General features: G+C 36.3%; 2 long non-coding RNA genes across 2 annotated transcripts in view; one reads left to right on the forward strand and one right to left on the reverse strand.

Moving 5' to 3' along the window:
* The window catches only part of LOC147914539 (uncharacterized), a 68,391-nt gene extending 58,854 nt beyond the window's left edge, over window positions 1–9,537 (reverse strand). The window contains exons 1-2 of the long non-coding RNA XR_015555265.1: window positions 9,330–9,537; window positions 7,066–7,139 (exon numbers count right to left, since the gene is read on the reverse strand). This is a non-coding gene — a long non-coding RNA (uncharacterized LOC147914539). The remainder of the gene's footprint in view (window positions 1–7,065; window positions 7,140–9,329) is intronic.
* Window positions 8,879–17,542, forward strand: part of LOC147914540 (uncharacterized) — a 32,668-nt gene continuing 24,004 nt past the window's right edge. The window contains exon 1 of the long non-coding RNA XR_015555266.1: window positions 8,879–9,063. This is a non-coding gene — a long non-coding RNA (uncharacterized LOC147914540). The remainder of the gene's footprint in view (window positions 9,064–17,542) is intronic.

Raw genomic sequence — 17,542 nt, forward strand, 5'->3', positions numbered from 1 at the left:
GCACGCACCGCTGCACTGCTTGGCGAGCCATGCTGTGGCGGCGTCCCATATAAAGTAGAGGAAGATGGGCACGGATGTTAGCCCAGGGCCAGTCTTCCTCAGCAAAAAAAGAGGAGGATTGGCAGATGTTAGCACAGGGCTGATATCACAAAAAAAAAAAAAAAAAAAGCCCTCAAAATACCAAAGATTACTCCAGAAGGACTAACTGGGAGAATTAGGTGGAAGTTAAGTGAATGCATGTTTTTATTCAGTATAAAGTACAAAATTTTAAAAACCAAAGCTCTCTAGCAAAATGTCATTGGAAGTATTCAGGTTAAGTCAGAATAGTTAGAAACAGAAAAAATAAAGTCCCTTTAGAGTTAGCGTCTACATGTGACTAACTCTACTTAGTTAAAATCTCAACTTTGCAGCGTTTCTTCATCTGAATTATGAAAAACTTATAATTTCCAGTTTTAACATTCTAAATGCAATGTGTTTCCATTTTATGAAAATATCAAAATTTAAATTAAAGGAGTTTGTGTTGACCTTGCCTCAATAGGCATTATTTTCTTCGGAGAGGAGACTGATGGGGGTCTTTGGTTTCTTCTTGGTGTTCTCATGCATATTTCTCTTGAATCTTAGCAAGATGTGTATTAACATGCTATTCCCACTTGACATGTTTACTGGGCTAAGGCAAACGTTTTGTTAATAACCGTCTACCATGGGCTGGATATATCCAATAAATGATTTTGGGAAGGGTCTTTATGTGGTACACTTTCTGAAATTGCTCCTGTGGAATGCTTGCTCTCCGGTAATAACATTCCTGTTGAAAAGCATGTTCTTTCAGCCTTTTAATAACCTTGCACCACTGCTTCCTAATGTCCATTATTGCTATTACGAAGACTGATGCTGGCCTTTTCTGTTGCCTTCTGGGGTGATCTTTTAAAAATATTTTTTTAGAATATTTCAGTATTTTAATTTTATATTTGATGTTATAAAATACCATCACGATACCTCTATGTATTTTCCTTTTTCTTATTCTATTTGACACTCAATAGACTCTTTGAATCTAAAAACTGATGACTTTAAGTAGTTCAGAATGATACTCTTTAATTATGCTTTTGGTTAGTTCTTAAATCGACTCTGCCTCTATTGTCTCTTTATGGAAATTAACCTAGAAATATATTAAAATTTCTGGATCTGTGATGTATGCCTCTTAACTTTTTTTTTCCCTTCCATTTTATTCATTACAGGAGACAATCCTTCAACTTAGTCTATCTGTTCATTCTTTTGCTCTTCTACTATTTACATTTTCTTACTCATCCTATTTGTTGACAATTCTTTAATCAACATATTTGTTTACACATTTTAAATAGTACAAAAGAGCAAATAATCAAAAACAACCATCCTTATCCTGTTTTTTCTCAAGCCAATTCTAGATGCAAAAACTTATAAAAATTTGCTTTAAATCTTCTAGTGGTTACCTTTACATCTCACAAAAAAAAAAGTTCATGCTGCTGTTTGTTGATTTGCCAGATTTTATCTATTGGATTTATATTGTGATAAATAAGAATTTAGTTTACATTTACTAACCTTCCTGTCCCTTCTGTAAGTATTATTTGCATCCATATTTTAGTTTATCAATTGTTCACGTGGGCAAAGGTGAGTAATACATTCACAACATTTTTATCTGGTTTTATCCTCTATAATCTGTATCTCTTTATTGCTAACAATATAAGAGAAAATATTAGTGTTTTATCCTAGAGTTTCTGATTGCTTTTCTTTTCTCTTGTTGGGAGAAAAAAAACAGAGCTTCTTCACAATATCCTTAATACATTATGTTTTGTAACAAGAAATTAATTTGTTGTTTTCCTTGGATTTTCATTCTATTTGTAACAGTTTACTTCATATGTGAACCATATTCTCTTCTATAACTTTATGTTTAACCTAAATATTTCAATTTCTTTTCTTTTTAAAATTTTTTTATAAAATTCATAAGTTTTTTTAGTCTTTCCTTTATATCCACTATTCAATACAAAATTGTTTATTTTCTAGAAACCCTTCTTATTGAATCTTTCTTATCTTGTTCTCCGAAGTGGAACAAGTGTAGTTGTTTTTACTCCTTTTATGGCTACTATCCTGGAACTTTCCTTTTACATTCTCCTAGGTTGGATTCACTAATTATTTGATTCTAAATCTAAATGGAGTGCATCCTCATATAAATTCTTAGTGAAAACTAAATAGAAAGCTTTCAAGTACTTACATACCTGAAAAATATGTTTATCCTATCTTAATCCTTGATGGAAAACTTGCCTGGATATAAAATTTTAGGTTGAAAATTATTCTCCTTATAAACTTTGAAGGAGAAAAGAAACAGAAATGAAACAAAATTCTGCAGTTACTTTTATTCTTCAGGGAATTTGGCCATTCTGATAATGGGGCAAGACACAGATTATTCAGTTCATGGCCATGCAGAAGGCAAGTATGGAGATGCAGAGAAAGCAGTAGAAGTTTGACTGATGGTGTCATGGGGAAGAGAGAGCAACATTATAAACTTTAAAGGTTGGTATTCTGAAGAGAAGAGAGTAGCAGAGAAATGAATACATCAACTTGTTGATTTTGTCCTCAAGACATTTGCTGAATTCTCAAGGATTATGAACCCTCATTACTGAGTGCCTTAGCAGCTCTCCAATGCTTTCAGACAAATGTATTTTTCACTGTTTTTATCTAGATTTTCCACTTGCTCTGGCAGTACCATTGATTTTCTGCAAGCTACTCTGTCATGCTTGGAAGTGGAACCCTTGAGATCATGGATTTTTGTACATCAGTTTTACAGCTTGCAGCCCTGCAAGGATCTCATGTTGCTCACAAAAGCTTTTTTTTCACATTGATCTTTGGAGTTATCCAAATATACAATAATAGCTCATAATCATACATCTCTTTCCAACTATTATATATTTAAACATTTCTGTGGTTTAATTGTATTGACTAAATCGCCTAGTTTTACATAAAATAGCAGCAGTGATAACGATCATTCTTTTTTTCCTGAAAATAGCAAGAAAGCCTCTAGTGTCTCCCCATTAAGTATGATATAAATATAGGGGAAATGAGGAATACATACATGCACACACATGTATAAGTAAAGACACCATGTTAAAGAAGTACTCACCAAATTCTAATTTATAGAGTGCTTTAATTTGAATTTTATAGCATGATGTGCCTGCGTCTATGGATTTAGCCCTATAACTTTTCACAAAGATCAATTAAGACAGTGTTATAGGTTGAATTATGTCCCCCCCCAAATTCATATGTTGAAGTCCTCACCTCCAGTGCCTCAGAATGTGACCATATTTGAAGGTCCCTATCAGAGATTATCAAGTAAAAATAAAGTCATCAGGGTCAGCCTTAAACCAATATGACTGTATGTGTATGTGTACTGGAAGAATGCCATGTGAACATGAAGTTGGCCATCTACAAGCCAAGGAGAATTGCTTGGAACAGATCTTTCCTCACAACCCTCAGAAAGAATCAACCCTACCGACACTTTGATTTTGGACTTCTAGATTCCAGAAGTAGGAAATAATAAATTTCTGTTGTTTAAGCCACCCAGTTAGTAATATTTTGTTATGGCAGCCTAAAAAACTAATACAGATGGTAAGGACATTAGCAAACATAGAAGAGAAAAGACTTCCCCAAATTTTCTTTTTCAAAGAAGCAAGGAGAAAACTGACAAAAATGGTTAGAATTAACTTTAGAATTAACAACTCCAGAAATTAAGCAAAAAATTGTAACACTCTGGTGAGCATTTATTCAAGAAAATTGGCTACATAGTGCGAACAGTGAATTTTGTGGCTTTTAACTTGCATTATTCTCATCCCCATTTCCATCTCTACAGTAGCCTTGAAAATCAACAGCCTGTAGTCATGGTGTCAGTGGTCTGGTACCCAATGGAGGGGGCAGAAAGAGGTTGGAACTCCTTCGACGTCACATTTCCAGAGAAATATTATTTGACCTCTCTGATGGCTCGCTGGAGTACTCTACTTGCAAGGCTGTCTTTAGGGAGCTCATCTGGTATAAAAAGCCTTTTTCCTGGGGGCTTTTGTCAAAAACAACTAGAGTCAATTGATTAACTCCATGCCTGCCTGAAGTGATGGATAAAGTCAGAGCAAATAAAAGGCTAAACAAAAAGTGTAAAAGGAAAAGCTGAAGAATGAAATCTCCATAGTGGCTTTGAAAGGCTCTGACATATTTCTGGGGATCTAGAAGGACACACACATACCTAGGACTGTGTGGATGCACAGGCCTGTGCACATGATCTGGAAAGATGTGAGAAAACCCTAAGCTCTTTACCTCTGGCTGACCTTGAAGCTAAGTTCAAGCAGAAAGTAAAAGGCAGAGTTGTCAAAACTACACCCGGCTGAGTGTTAAAAGTGTGCTCCCATATGCACTTAGAGCCCCTCAGCAAAGACTAGGAGACCTATTTTTTTCCAGGCATTTACGGAAATCTCTGTCTAACCACTAAGCTAACCAAGAAGAGACTTCAGTGGCCATACATGATAAAGAACACTGACTATAGAATTGGTTCAGAAAAGTCAAGAAACAAACAACAGTAATAAAGAATAGCATGAACCAAAAGCCCCAAGAAAGGGTAGAATCTGATATCCAGAGTTGCCCAAGTACATTATTTAAAACATCTGGTTTACAGCAAAGAAAGTATGAGACATGTAAGAAACATTTCCTTACACAGGAAAAAAAAAATTGACAGAAAGTGTCCCCTAGGAAGCCCAGACATGGACTTACTAGGAAAAGACTTTGTCAGCTATTTTAAATATATACAAATAACTAAATGAAACCATGCCTAAAAAACTAATGAAAAGTATAAAAACAATGTCTCACCAAATAGAGAATATCAATAAAAAGATAGAATTTTTTTCAAAAGAACCAAATAGAAATTCTGTGGTTGTAAAGTACAATAACTAAAATAAAAAATTCACTAGAGTGTCTCAACAGAAAATTTAAGCAGGCCATAGAACTTGAAGATATGCCGATTGATATTTTGCCATCTGAGGAACATAAAAAGGTAATGAAGAAAAACGAGCAGAGTCTCTGAGACCTGCAGGGTGCCATCAAGCATACCAACATACGGATGATGCTAGCTCCAGAGGGATACAAAAGACAGAAATGGGCAGAAAGAATATTTGAAGAAATAATGGCTGAAAAGTTCTCGACTTCGATAAAAAGTAAAATTAGTTTACACATCCCAGAAGTTCGATGAAGCCCAAGTAGTATAAATTCATAGAGATCCACACCTAGACACACTATAATAAAACTGTCTGAAGACAAAGACAAAGAGATAATCTTGAAAGCAGCAAAAAAGAAGTGAATCATTGCATACAGGGCATTCTCAATAAGATTAATGGCTGATTTCTTGTCAGAAACCATAGAGGACAGAGGCAACAAGAAAGACTGTCAGCCAAGAATTCTAAATCCAGCAAAACTATCTTTCAAAAATAGAGGAGAAATTAAGCATTCCAAGACAAAAACTGAAAGAACTCACTGCTAACAAACCTGTCACAGAAGAAATACCAGAAGGAGCTCTTCAGGCTGAAATGAAAGGACACTAGATAGTAATCTGAATCCACAGGAAGAAATAAAATGCACCAAGAAAGGTAACTAAATAGATAAATATTAAAGTTAGTATAAATGTATATTTTGTTTGTAATTCTTTTTTTCCTCCTATTTGATTTAAAAGACAACTGCAAAAAGCAATAACTATAACTCTCTGTGGATACGTGGACAATGTATAAAAACATAATTTGTGTGTGACAATAACAACACAAAGGAGGGAAGAGGGAAAGGAACTCTATAGGAGGAGTTTTTGTATAAAATTGAAATTAAATTGGTATTAATCTGACAGATTATTATAAATCAAGATGCTAATTTAATTAAAATTTCGAGTTAAATTAAAAACACGTAAAAAATTAAAATTATTTTTTTAATGTAGTAAAAAAAACAAGAGAATTAAAACAGTCTTCTAGAAAATATCTAAGATGGCAAATTTTATTAATAAATTTCCTAATATTGATGCATGTTTAATTCTATTGCTACAATTTGACCTCAGGTTCTTACATCAATATTCATAAATGACATTAGTTTGAGTTGTCAAGATTGTGAAATAATATCACAAAATAATTTAAAAGTTGTTTTTTCCTGTTTCCTGAAATATTTTGGCTAGCATTGGACTTAGTTGCTCTTTGTCAGTTTGTTAGACATCTCCTCTGCAACCATATCGTTTTCATGCTTTTCCTTTGGTAATTTCCTCAATTTATTTCCTTCTTTTCTTCTTCTTTTTTTTTTTGTGAGGAAGATCAGCCCTGAGCTAACATCCATGCTAATCCTCCTCTTCTTGCTGAGGAAGACTGGCTCTGAGCTAACATCTATTGCCGATCCTCCTCCTTTTTTTTCCACAAAGCCCCAGTAGATAGTTGTATGTCATAGTTGCACATCCTTTTAGTTGCTGTATGTGGGAAGCGGCCTCAGCATGGCCGGAGAAGCGGTGCGTCGGTGCATGCCAGGGATCCGAACCCAGGCCACCAGTAGCAGAGCGTGCGCACTTAACCACTAAGCCATGGGACCAGCCCCCTTCTTTTCTATTTATAATTCAGTCTATTTAAAATTTCTGGTTCTATTGGGATCCATTTTGGTCAACATTTATTTTCCTAGAAAAATACATATTTTAAATATTGTTCAAATGTATTTGCATAATTTTTAATGACTACTATTGGGAGTTTATTTTACCAAATAGCACAACTGCTTTGGGAAACAATTTGGCATTACTCCCTAAAGATTAACATGCATATGTACTATGAACCAGCAATTCTATCCTAGATATATATCCAATAGAGATGCATATATTATGCACCCCAAAATACATTCATTAATTGTTTTAGTTTGTGTTCTACAGAAACATAAGACAATGATAAGTGTAATACTTTGTTTGAGAGATGCAAACATCAAAATACAAGACTGAAGAAAAGGGGGAAAAAAAACAGGGATAATATAAAGCATTGTAAGATGCTGATTTACCATGCCAGCTGCTTCTTCATGGTGGTTTGTGAAGAATTTTCTGAATAAGTGCTTCCACTTTGCAGATAGGAATACTGTGATGAAAATTCAAAGATAAATTTTGTCTCAGTGTAGTCCATGAGGCTGAGAAAGCATGTTTATAAAATCAGTCTCCTCCAACCTCCTGTTCTTCCATTGGTCAACTCCTCCTCTGTGGGGATTAAACTCATTCTGGCTCTAAAGTTTAGTCTTCTGGTTTATTTGATGCCTGTTCAGGATGCTAGATCTCAAGCTCTGTGATATGGTGTTCCATTTAAGTACAGAGTAGTCGGGGAAGCCAAAAATGCCAAGACTGATAACTACTTGGTTCAGAGATGGTATACTTCAGGAGGAAGTCACATGGCTGAGGAAATCTGAGTAGGTACCTAAATTCTGTGTTTCGTAAAAAATGTTTATAGCTTCATTATATACAATAGCCTTAAATTAGAAACAATCCATATGACCACCAACAGTATGATGGATAAATGGTAGTATTTAAATAACGAAATGAATTAAACTACTGCCACATATACTGATGTGAAACATTTCATAAAATAAGGTTGAATAAAAGATGCCATGCACACAAAAATGTATAAATAATTTCATTTACATAAATATCAAAACAGACAAATTGATCTATAATGTTAGAAGTCAGGATGGTGTTTACCTTTAGGAAGTGTGTGGAGATGTTGAAAATGGGGCATGAAAAGGGCTATTGTATTGAGGCCAATAGTCTACATTTTGACCTAGGTGATGGTTAAATGGTGTGTTTATTTATCAAGTTGTATACAAATGATTTTTGCATCATATAAGTCAAAGTTTATTTAAAATTGTATTTATATGAGTTGGGAAAGTAGTAGAAGTATACACACACACACGCACACACTTAGTTCCTTTTCTGAGGTTTTGTTCTGTTCCCTTACTTGGAATGTATTCCTTTCCCTCTTCATTTTGCCTCTTTCCCTGTGCTTGTGTCTACGTATTAGGTAGGTCAGCTACGTCTCCTGCTCTTGGATAGGTGACCTCATGTAAGTGATGGCTTAGGAGGCCTGCAGTGTGCTTCCCTTAATTCTCAATGTTCCAGGGGTGACCCCTATTTGGGCCACATGTGTCCTTCTATTACGGCCTGTTTGCTCTCCCTGTAGGCACCCAGGGAGGCCGAGTTATGCTCCTGGCCAGCTGTTGTAATGCTCAGCTGCTTGTAGTTGTTGTGGGCCCTTCAATCTCTTTATCAGGTGTGGGGAGACCCAGCACAGTTGGCTGCAAGTTCTAATACCACATTTGTGTCGCATTATTTCTTTTAAATGAGTAGGCCCCCAGTGTGGCACGTTGTTAGGCTCAGGGGCTTACAATTGTTATAAGCCTCCAGCCTTTAGGTCTCTTGTCAGCTCTCTGAGGATTGCAGCTGGGTGGGGCCGGGCTAAGGCACGGGAACACCCAATTGTTTGAGGCTTTGGAAGGTGGGGCAAACCCTCTATGTGGGTCTTTGAGAAGCACAAGTCTTCTGCAGCTGACAAGCCCTGCCGCCCACATGTCCACACGAACAGTCCACACAGTCCTGCCCCGTGTGCGTGCCCTGACCTCCCGAAGCAGACCCAGCCTCTCCAGGGTGGGAGCCCCACACACTCCACCACTGCCCCACACTCTCCACCCGCTCCTTGTGCACGCCCTACCCCACTGAAGTCGGCTCAGTTGCCAGGCTGCAGAGAATCCAGTCACCAATCTATGCAGGCCCACACGTTGCCTGAGGGCTTGTTGTTGGGTGGGGCCAGTCTCTAGGGTGGGCTGCCTGCCCTGACTGAGCTGGATTAAATCGGTGCTCTAGGGGGTGGGACAGACCCTGGGCTAGCAGGCCTCAGGGAGAACTCCAATGGCGTCTGTGTCAGCACGCCCACACCAGGCCACAACAATGGCCGCTGCCAATGTCCCAGTCCCTGCAGAGGTCTCACCCCTCACCGAGATGCACTCAGGGCCTATTAGGTGAGTCTCTTTTCACCCCAGCACTGTGCACATTTCTTTCTGGTGATTTTAGGATGCTTTCTGAAACGGGTGAGTTTGCTTGTGGGCCCTTTAAGAGCCTGTTTTAATTTCTTTGTGAACCAGCTTTTCTGGGGGTGCTCCCTAATGCTTTAGTAGCAGCGAAGTCAGATATTCTGCCACTCGTCTCGATTGTGCTGGGTCCACAAAATGCCCACAGCGGGGGCGCTCCCGGCTCAGGACCCCGCGTCTCCAGGGAGGCTGCGTACCTGTGAGCTGCTCCCGGCGGCCGTGAGGTGCTGCGGCTTGTGAAGGCAGCGTTTTTTCTCTCCAGAAGGGAGTCTCTGCCTCTTCTACCTCAGTTAGGATTGTCCGTTGTTGCAGGAGTTCCTCTTATCCAGTTTTCAGTTCTGTCTCAGGGGTAATTTTTCCATGAGCAGTTGTAAATTGGCTGTGTCTGCAGGAGGAGGTGAGTTCAGAGTCTGCCTACGCCGCCATCTTGACGTCCTGTCCTTCAGTGGTATTTAAAATGGCACATAGTGAATAGCCTCAATGTGCTGTTTTTTAAAGGGATATTTATTTCAAAAAATGAGAGTAAATCTTATAGTATGCTAGCTTCAGAGATATAGTGCTATCTGCCTATTTTCTGAAGCTGTATTTTCAGAAAGTAGTCAGACACATAGAATTACTATTGGGAACTGATAAGATGTAAGTCTTCTTGCTAAATATAATAGTCTGAAGATTTTTCCAGAAAACAAAATTTCTTTTTTTTTTAAATGACTTCAGAGTCTCTTTTGGAGACTTCATAGTATTTATTTAAAATAGCTTTGGATAAATACCCAACAGTGGAATAGCTGGATCATATGGTAGTTCTATCGTTGATTTTTTGAGGAATCTCCATACTGTTTTCCATAGTGGCTGCACCAGTTTGCACTCCCACCAGCAGTGTATGAGAGTTCGCTTCTCTCCACATCCTCTCCAACACATGTTGTTTCCATTTCCTTCATTAAGTAGTAGATAGTGACAACAATGGTCGGATACATAGGGACAGAGATTGGATTGGTGGTTGCCAGAGGGGAGGGGGGAGGGAGGAGGGTGAAAGGGATAATTCGGTGCATGTGTGTGGTGATGGGTTGTAATTAGTATTTTGGTGGTGAACATGATGTGGTCCATGCAGAAATAGAAGTACAATGATGTACACCTGAAATTTTTACAATGTTATAAACCAATCTTACTGCAATAAACAAAAAATTAAAAAAATAAAAAAAATAAAAAATAGCTGAAAAGTATGGAATGAGATATATAGTCATCAACTAGCCCAGTCTCATTTTTTTTTTAAGTGACGCACAGGATGGAGCATAAACAGAAGGAGGAGTATTCAGAACAGAGTCAGGGATGATGTCAGAGACAAGTCTCCCTTTCACATTTAGATTGCATGTGGTCCTGCACTGAAAATGACCAGAGAGGACCAATCTGAACAAATCCTTCTAAACACTGTGCACTTGCTGGGGGTTGGTGGAGTATCAGAAATGTGATGTCTTCTTTGTGTGGGGCTAGGTTCTCTTTAAGAGAGTCACATTAGAGCGTTGTTTACCCTTTCTGAATAACTTGAAACTGTGTCTGACAGGCATTTGCCACTGTGATGTCAACAGCATCCTATTCTCTGCATTAAATAGCAGAAGAGTCCTGTTTTCTAGCCACTCATTTTATTAATTGATTGCAGTAACTACCAAAACCTATGAGACTGTCTTGGAGAATTGCAATTTGCTCTCATTTGGAAATTGGCTCTAGTTAGCAATTTGCTGTTATCTTCTTTTCTCTTTGAAATCATATATATGCAAGAACTGGATCTGGTAATATTCAACATTTACCGTCCACCTTTGTTTTTAATTTAAGTTTAACTCAGTCTTTCTTTTCTACGAGTCCACTCCTTGGTCAGTTTGCTTTATTCTATCTTTTTTTCTACCTTTCACCATTCTGCATTCAAACGTTCTCTTGCATCTTAAAAATAGTGTGGCCCTTTATAGGTATTTTCCATGAAGAAATATCTAGCAGCTTGGTGTCATGCCATTTTCAAATGATTGCATTCTCAATAGGCACTCCTGACATAAACAACAAAACGGTTTCTAGGTGTCTTTTCTGCTACTAAAAATGGCGCTATATTGTTTAGTATCCTTTTTTCAAGGACAGAAGCTTATATTTTGAGGTAGTAAAGAGCTTTTCTATTTCAATATAAATAGAAGCTTTCTTTAAAAATAATTTTCAGTCTATTAATCCTTAAATTGTACTATCTCTAATGGAGAAATTTAGACATAGAGTGATTTTAGATGGAGACAATTCGTTAAATTAAAGGAGATTGCAAAGTCTCCAAACATGACAATTTATGAGTGAATGTGGTGTAATATAAAGAACAAAAGCATTAAATATACGACTTCCTTTTCTGACCAAGGTAGATTAACAGAGACTGGATTTACTCCCTCCTCTGAAACAACAACAATAAGAAATGCAAAAAATGTGTGAAATAACGGTTTTTATGTCATTGAATATCAGGCAACGAAGGCCAGTGATCTCTGGGTGATGGGAAACCAAAAGATATGTCCTATAAGTGCCCCAGATTGTTTTCTAGAGTAAGTTTCCAGGCCACAAAATAGGGAGGAAGAATCTAGGTGAGTCCTGGCAGTCTCCCTAGGTTGAGGAAACAGAGCAGAAAGTCTGAGGAGATCAAGGCAGCTTGTGTTTATAGAGTAGAGTTCAAGAGAAGATTAAGCTGCACAGACAGATCCAGAGATCTCCACATAGTCTCCCCTTCATGGCATCTTCAGTAGAGTGTATGTAAGGAAACTACCCAAGACTAGAAATGGAATAACTTGCTTGGAGAAAAGAGTTTCCAAAGCTTAAACAGGGTCAGAATAAGCTTCTGTTTCCATGAAAGAGACTGGGAAAACTCTTAATCCATGGGGCATTGAGTAGATAGAGCACACTGAAGGATTTTGCTCCAGTAATTAAAACAAATGAAACAAAATTGCCAAGGACTAAAGGCTGCTTTTGTCTCAACGAACAAATCCCACTTACTAAATCTTAAAACCAAGACCTTAAAGGATGAAACCATTTTCAAGTAACTCAAATGCATCCCAGAACAAAGCTTAATAGCTCAATAATGTCTATAGAAAAACAAAAATAATCAACACACAATGAAGTAAAATTCAAAATGTCTAGCATCTGGTAAAAAAATTCAGATGTGCAAAGAAGCAGGGAAATACATCCCATAATGGAGAGAAAAATCAGTTAATCAGTACATATGTAGAATTGACATGGATGTTAAAATTAGCAAACGAGTACATTAATATGGTTTTAAAAACTTTTTATATGTTAAACAAGCTAAAAGAAAAATTGAAAATGTAAAGTGAAACATTGACGATAAAAATAATTGCACTTGAAAATCCCAATTCAAAAGATTGACTCTAGACACAAATCTTACTTCTTTCACAAAAAATTAACTGAAAATAGATCATAGACCTAAATGCAAAAATACAAAAACTATAAAACTCCTAGAAGAAGATAACATAGGAAAAAAATCTAGGTGACCTGGGGTTTCGTGATGACTTTTTGGATAAATCACCAAAGACACAATCCATGAAAGAAAAAATTGATAAGTTGAATTTAATTAAAATAAAAAATTTGGTTCCGTGAAAGACATTGTCAAGAGAATCAGAAGACAAGCCACAGACTGGGAGAAAATATTTGCAAAAGACACATCTGGAGAAGGACTGTTAATCCAAAACATATGAAGAACTATTAAACTCAACAATAAGAAAATGAACAACCCAATTATAAAACAGGCAAAAAACTGAATGCACACCTTACCATGGTGATACATAGATGGTAAATAAGCATATGACGAGATGCTCAACATTATATGTCATTAGGTAGTTTCGAATTAAAACAAGATACCACTACATACCTATTAGAATGTCAAAAATCCAAAACACTGATGACACCAAATGCTGGCTAGGGGGTAGAGTAACAGGAACTCTCGTTTGTTGTTTTGGGGGATGCATAGTGGTACAGTTACTTTGAAAGACAGTTTGGCAGTTTCTTGCAAAACTAAACATAATCTTACTATGCGATCCAGCAATGATTCTCTCAATAAGTGAGAGAATAAATAAACTGTGGCACAGCGATACAATGGAAAAACATTCAGTGCTAAAAATAAACAATGAAGCCAAGAAAAAACATAGAAGAACCTTAAATTCATATTGCTAAGTGAGAGAAACCAACCTGAAAAGGTTACATACTGTCTAATTCTAACTGTATGACATTCTGGAAAATACAAAAGTGTGGAGACAGTAAAAAGATTAGTGGTTATCAGGGATAAAGAGAGAGAGAGGGATGAATAGGTCAAGCACAGAGGATTTGAAAGTATTCTGTATGACACTACAATGGTGGATGCATGTCCTTCTGTATTTGTCCAGAGTCACAAAATTTCCAACACCAAGAGAGAACTATGATGTAAACTATGGACTTTGGTTGATACTGATGTGTCAATGTTGGTTCATTGATTGTAACAGATGTACCACATTGATGTGAAATGTTGATGGTCAAGGAGGCTGTGTGTGTGGGGAGAAGGGTATGTGAGGACTCTGTACTTTCCTCTCATTTTTTCTGTGAACCTAAAACTGCTGTAAAATAACGCCTATTTGTTAAAAAAAAATTGAACCTCTGGAGATGAAAATATCAATATCTGAGGTGAAAATACTGTGGATGGAATTAAAGGGGGATTATATATGGCAAAATAAAAGACTAGTGAATTTAAACACAGAGCAATAGAAACTATCCAAAATTAAACACACACAGAGAAAGAAGACATACTGAACACATCGTTGGTGAACTGTGGGACAAATTAGTCCATAGAAGCTGAGGTGAGATGAGGTGAGGGAAGAATATTATTTAAAGAAACAATGACAAAAAATTTTTCCAAATTTGATGAATACTATAAGCCCACAGATCTCAGGAGTTCAACACTAAGACATACAAAGAAAACTTCATAAAGGCACATCACAATATAACTGCTCAAAGGCAGTGATTTTAAAAATGCACTAAAAGGAGGAATGGGGGAAACCATATTATGTACAGAGGAACAAAGCAAGGAATAACAGTAGATTTCTGTTATTCCAATACTTGAACAGCAACATTGTTCAAGTATTGGGAAAAACAGTCAACCTAGATTTTTTTTTTTTTTGTGAGGAAGATCAGCCATGAGATAACATCCAATGCCAATCCTCCTCTTTTTGCCGAGGAAGATTGGCCCTGGGCTAACATCCGTGCCCATCTTCCTCTACTTTATATGGGATGCCACCACAGCATGGTTTGACAAGCGATGCATCGGTGTGCACCCGGAATCCAAACTTGGGAACCCTTGGGCTGCCGAAGCCGAGTGCAGGCACTTAACTGCTACTTGACTGGGCCAGCCCCTCAACCTAGATTTTTATACATAGAGAAAGTATCTTTTAAAAATCTCTATTTGCAGATGACACAATCTTGTCAACATAAAATCCTAAGGCGCGCGCGCACACACACACACACACACACATACACAACTAAGCTGTTAGAAACTAACAAATGAAGTGAGATGAATACCTAAATAAATGGAAGGAAATCCCATGTTCATGGATGGGAAGACTTACTATTGTTCAGATGGGGCTATAGTCCCAAATTATTCTACAAATTCCACCCAATTTCTATCAAAATCCCGTCTAATGTTTTTTGCAGAAACTGACAAATGAATCCTAAAATTCATACAGAAATGCAAGGGACCCAGAACAGCCAAAACAATCTTGAAAAATAAGAACAAATTTGGAAGACTCATGCTTCTCCAATTCAAAACTTACTAAAAAGCTGTACTAATCAAGACAGTGTGGTAACAACAAAGAATGACGTTGAACCTTTACCTCACACCATACGTAAAAATTAACTCAAAATGGCCTTAAAGACCTAAATGTAAGATCTAAAAGTATAAAATAGTTTGAAGAAAATATAGCTGTATATCTTTGTGACCTTGGGTTACACAAGGCTTTCTTAGATATGACTCCTAAAGCAAATATAACCAAAGGAAAAATAGATAAATTGGACTTTATCAAAATTAAAAATGTATTTTCCTCAAAGGATACTATCAGGTAAATGAAAAAACTATCTAGAGAATTGGAGAAAATATTTTCAAAACATATACTATCTGAAAGGGTTTATTATCCAAATATATAAGGGACTCTTAAATGTCAACAATTAAAATGTAAATAATACAATTAATTAATTAGCAAAGGATTTGAGTAGACATTTCTCCAAAGAAAAAATGAAAATGGTCAATAAGCACATGGAAAGTTGCTCAAATTGTTTGTTAGTTATTAGGGAAATTAGAATCTTCATACACTGCTGGTCAGAATGTAAAATGATGCAACTGCTTTGGAAAACAGTTGAACAGTTCCTCAAAAAGTTAAACGTGGTTATCACACGACCCAGCAATTCCTCTCCTAGGTATATATCCAAGAGAACTGAAAACATGTTCACATGAAAATTTGTACATGAATGTTCATAGCAGAATTTTTTTGTAATAGCCAAAATGTGGAAACAAAAAAATGTTCACCAATGGATGAATTGATAAACAAAATTTGGCATGTTCAAATAATAGAGTATCATTCAGCCATAAAAAGGAATGAAGTATTTAAGCATACTACCACATGGATGAACCTTGAAAAGCATTACACTAACGATAGAAGCCACATATAAAAGGCCACCAGTTATATGACTCTATTTATATGAAATGTCCAGAGAAGGCAACTTCATAGAGACAAAAGAGTGGACTAGTGGGGATGGGAGGGTAATTGCTAACGGATGCAGGGTTTATCAATTGCATTTCTATATATTAAAAACAAACAACTGGAAATTGAAATTGTTAAAAATACCATTTATAATAGCTTCAAATATGAAATAATTAGAATAAATATGACAAAAGATGTGTAAGATCTGTGCACTGAAAACCAAAAATGACTGCTTAGAAATTAAAGCAGATCTAAATAAATGTAGAGATATACCTTGTTCACGGGTTGGAAGACACAATATTGTTAAGATGTCAATTCTCTCCAAATTGATCTATAGATTCCATGCAATCCAAATCAAAACTGCAGGAGACTTTTTTAAATATAGAAACTATGAAAGTGATTCTTCTTTAATTCAAACTGCACTATGTTTTTAATGTATCCTTTTTGCTTACTCACTGGTTCATGTTGTAATAGCATAAATAAAATGTCATCCTTCATTTTAGCACGTGTAGACTTTAGGAAAAGGTGAATCAGTGAAAAACATTGTGAGTTGGTCAAGTTTTATAGATTCTTGTAAAGTCAGTGTCTTCTTGGCAAATTAGACATCCTTCAAAAAATGTAGATGAATCACTATCTAATAAATACTGAAGGGATTGCCGCAGTACAGTGTCTTCATTAACTTGCTATCTGTGACTAGCACTAAAGATCTGTGATTATAAGAATGTCTATTAATTTACAAACATTAAAAGCTCTAATGTCAGCAAAAGTAAAGAATTTTTGCTGAGTAGTACTACATACTGAAATAAACAATTAAATTATATGATTTTTCAAATAGTTGCCATAAATGTAATTGCAAGTCTTCTTTTAATAAATGCATGGCATTTTGCTAGAAACTACTAGCAAATACTGATCACAAAGATAATACCTTCTAAAAACATGACCTAAATGTTTTCCTGTGCTAACTCATTTAATCCTCTTTACAATCATTAGCAACCATTATCTCCGTTACATATGGGGAAGCTAAGGAACAGAAAGATAATGTAACTTTCTCAAGTTTACACAACAGATGTACTAAGATTATATAAAGAAATAAAAGCAGCCTTTTCTCAGGTAGACTACCTTCCTAGTAACTCTGTTTTTCGAATGTGACTGGAAATGACATAATGACCACCTCAAAGTCCATATATCTACAACAAGGATAACCAGCTTTGTTCAGCAATCAGTCACTAGGGATAGATAAGAGAGGGATGCAGACAGAAAAATTGACTCAGGCTCATTTTCTTTTCTTATAACTTTTTCACTTTGAAATAGCTATAGAGCCAAAGAAAGTTACAAAAATAGTACAAAGAGTCTCATGTAACCTTCACCCAACTTCCCCCAATGGTAACACCGTATATGGAAGGAGTATAACATCAAAACTAAGAAATTTACATTGGTACATTACTAATGACTAAGCTATAGACCTTCTCCAGTTTTCACCATTTTTAAAACTGAATTAATGTGCGTTTGTATGTGTGTGTGTGTAGTTCTATGGAATTTTATTTCATGTATAGATTAATTTATCCCACTTATAGATTCATGTCCCATGTATAGATTCATGATTTGCATCAATGATCTCGTAGGGATAGAACCAATACTTTCTTTTCATCCCTATCTGTAGTATACAAGCC

This window comes from Ceratotherium simum, chromosome 19 (assembly GCF_057802395.1).
Source record: "Ceratotherium simum simum isolate JZ-2026a chromosome 19, ASM5780239v1, whole genome shotgun sequence".
Taxonomy (NCBI): domain Eukaryota; kingdom Metazoa; phylum Chordata; class Mammalia; order Perissodactyla; family Rhinocerotidae; genus Ceratotherium; species Ceratotherium simum.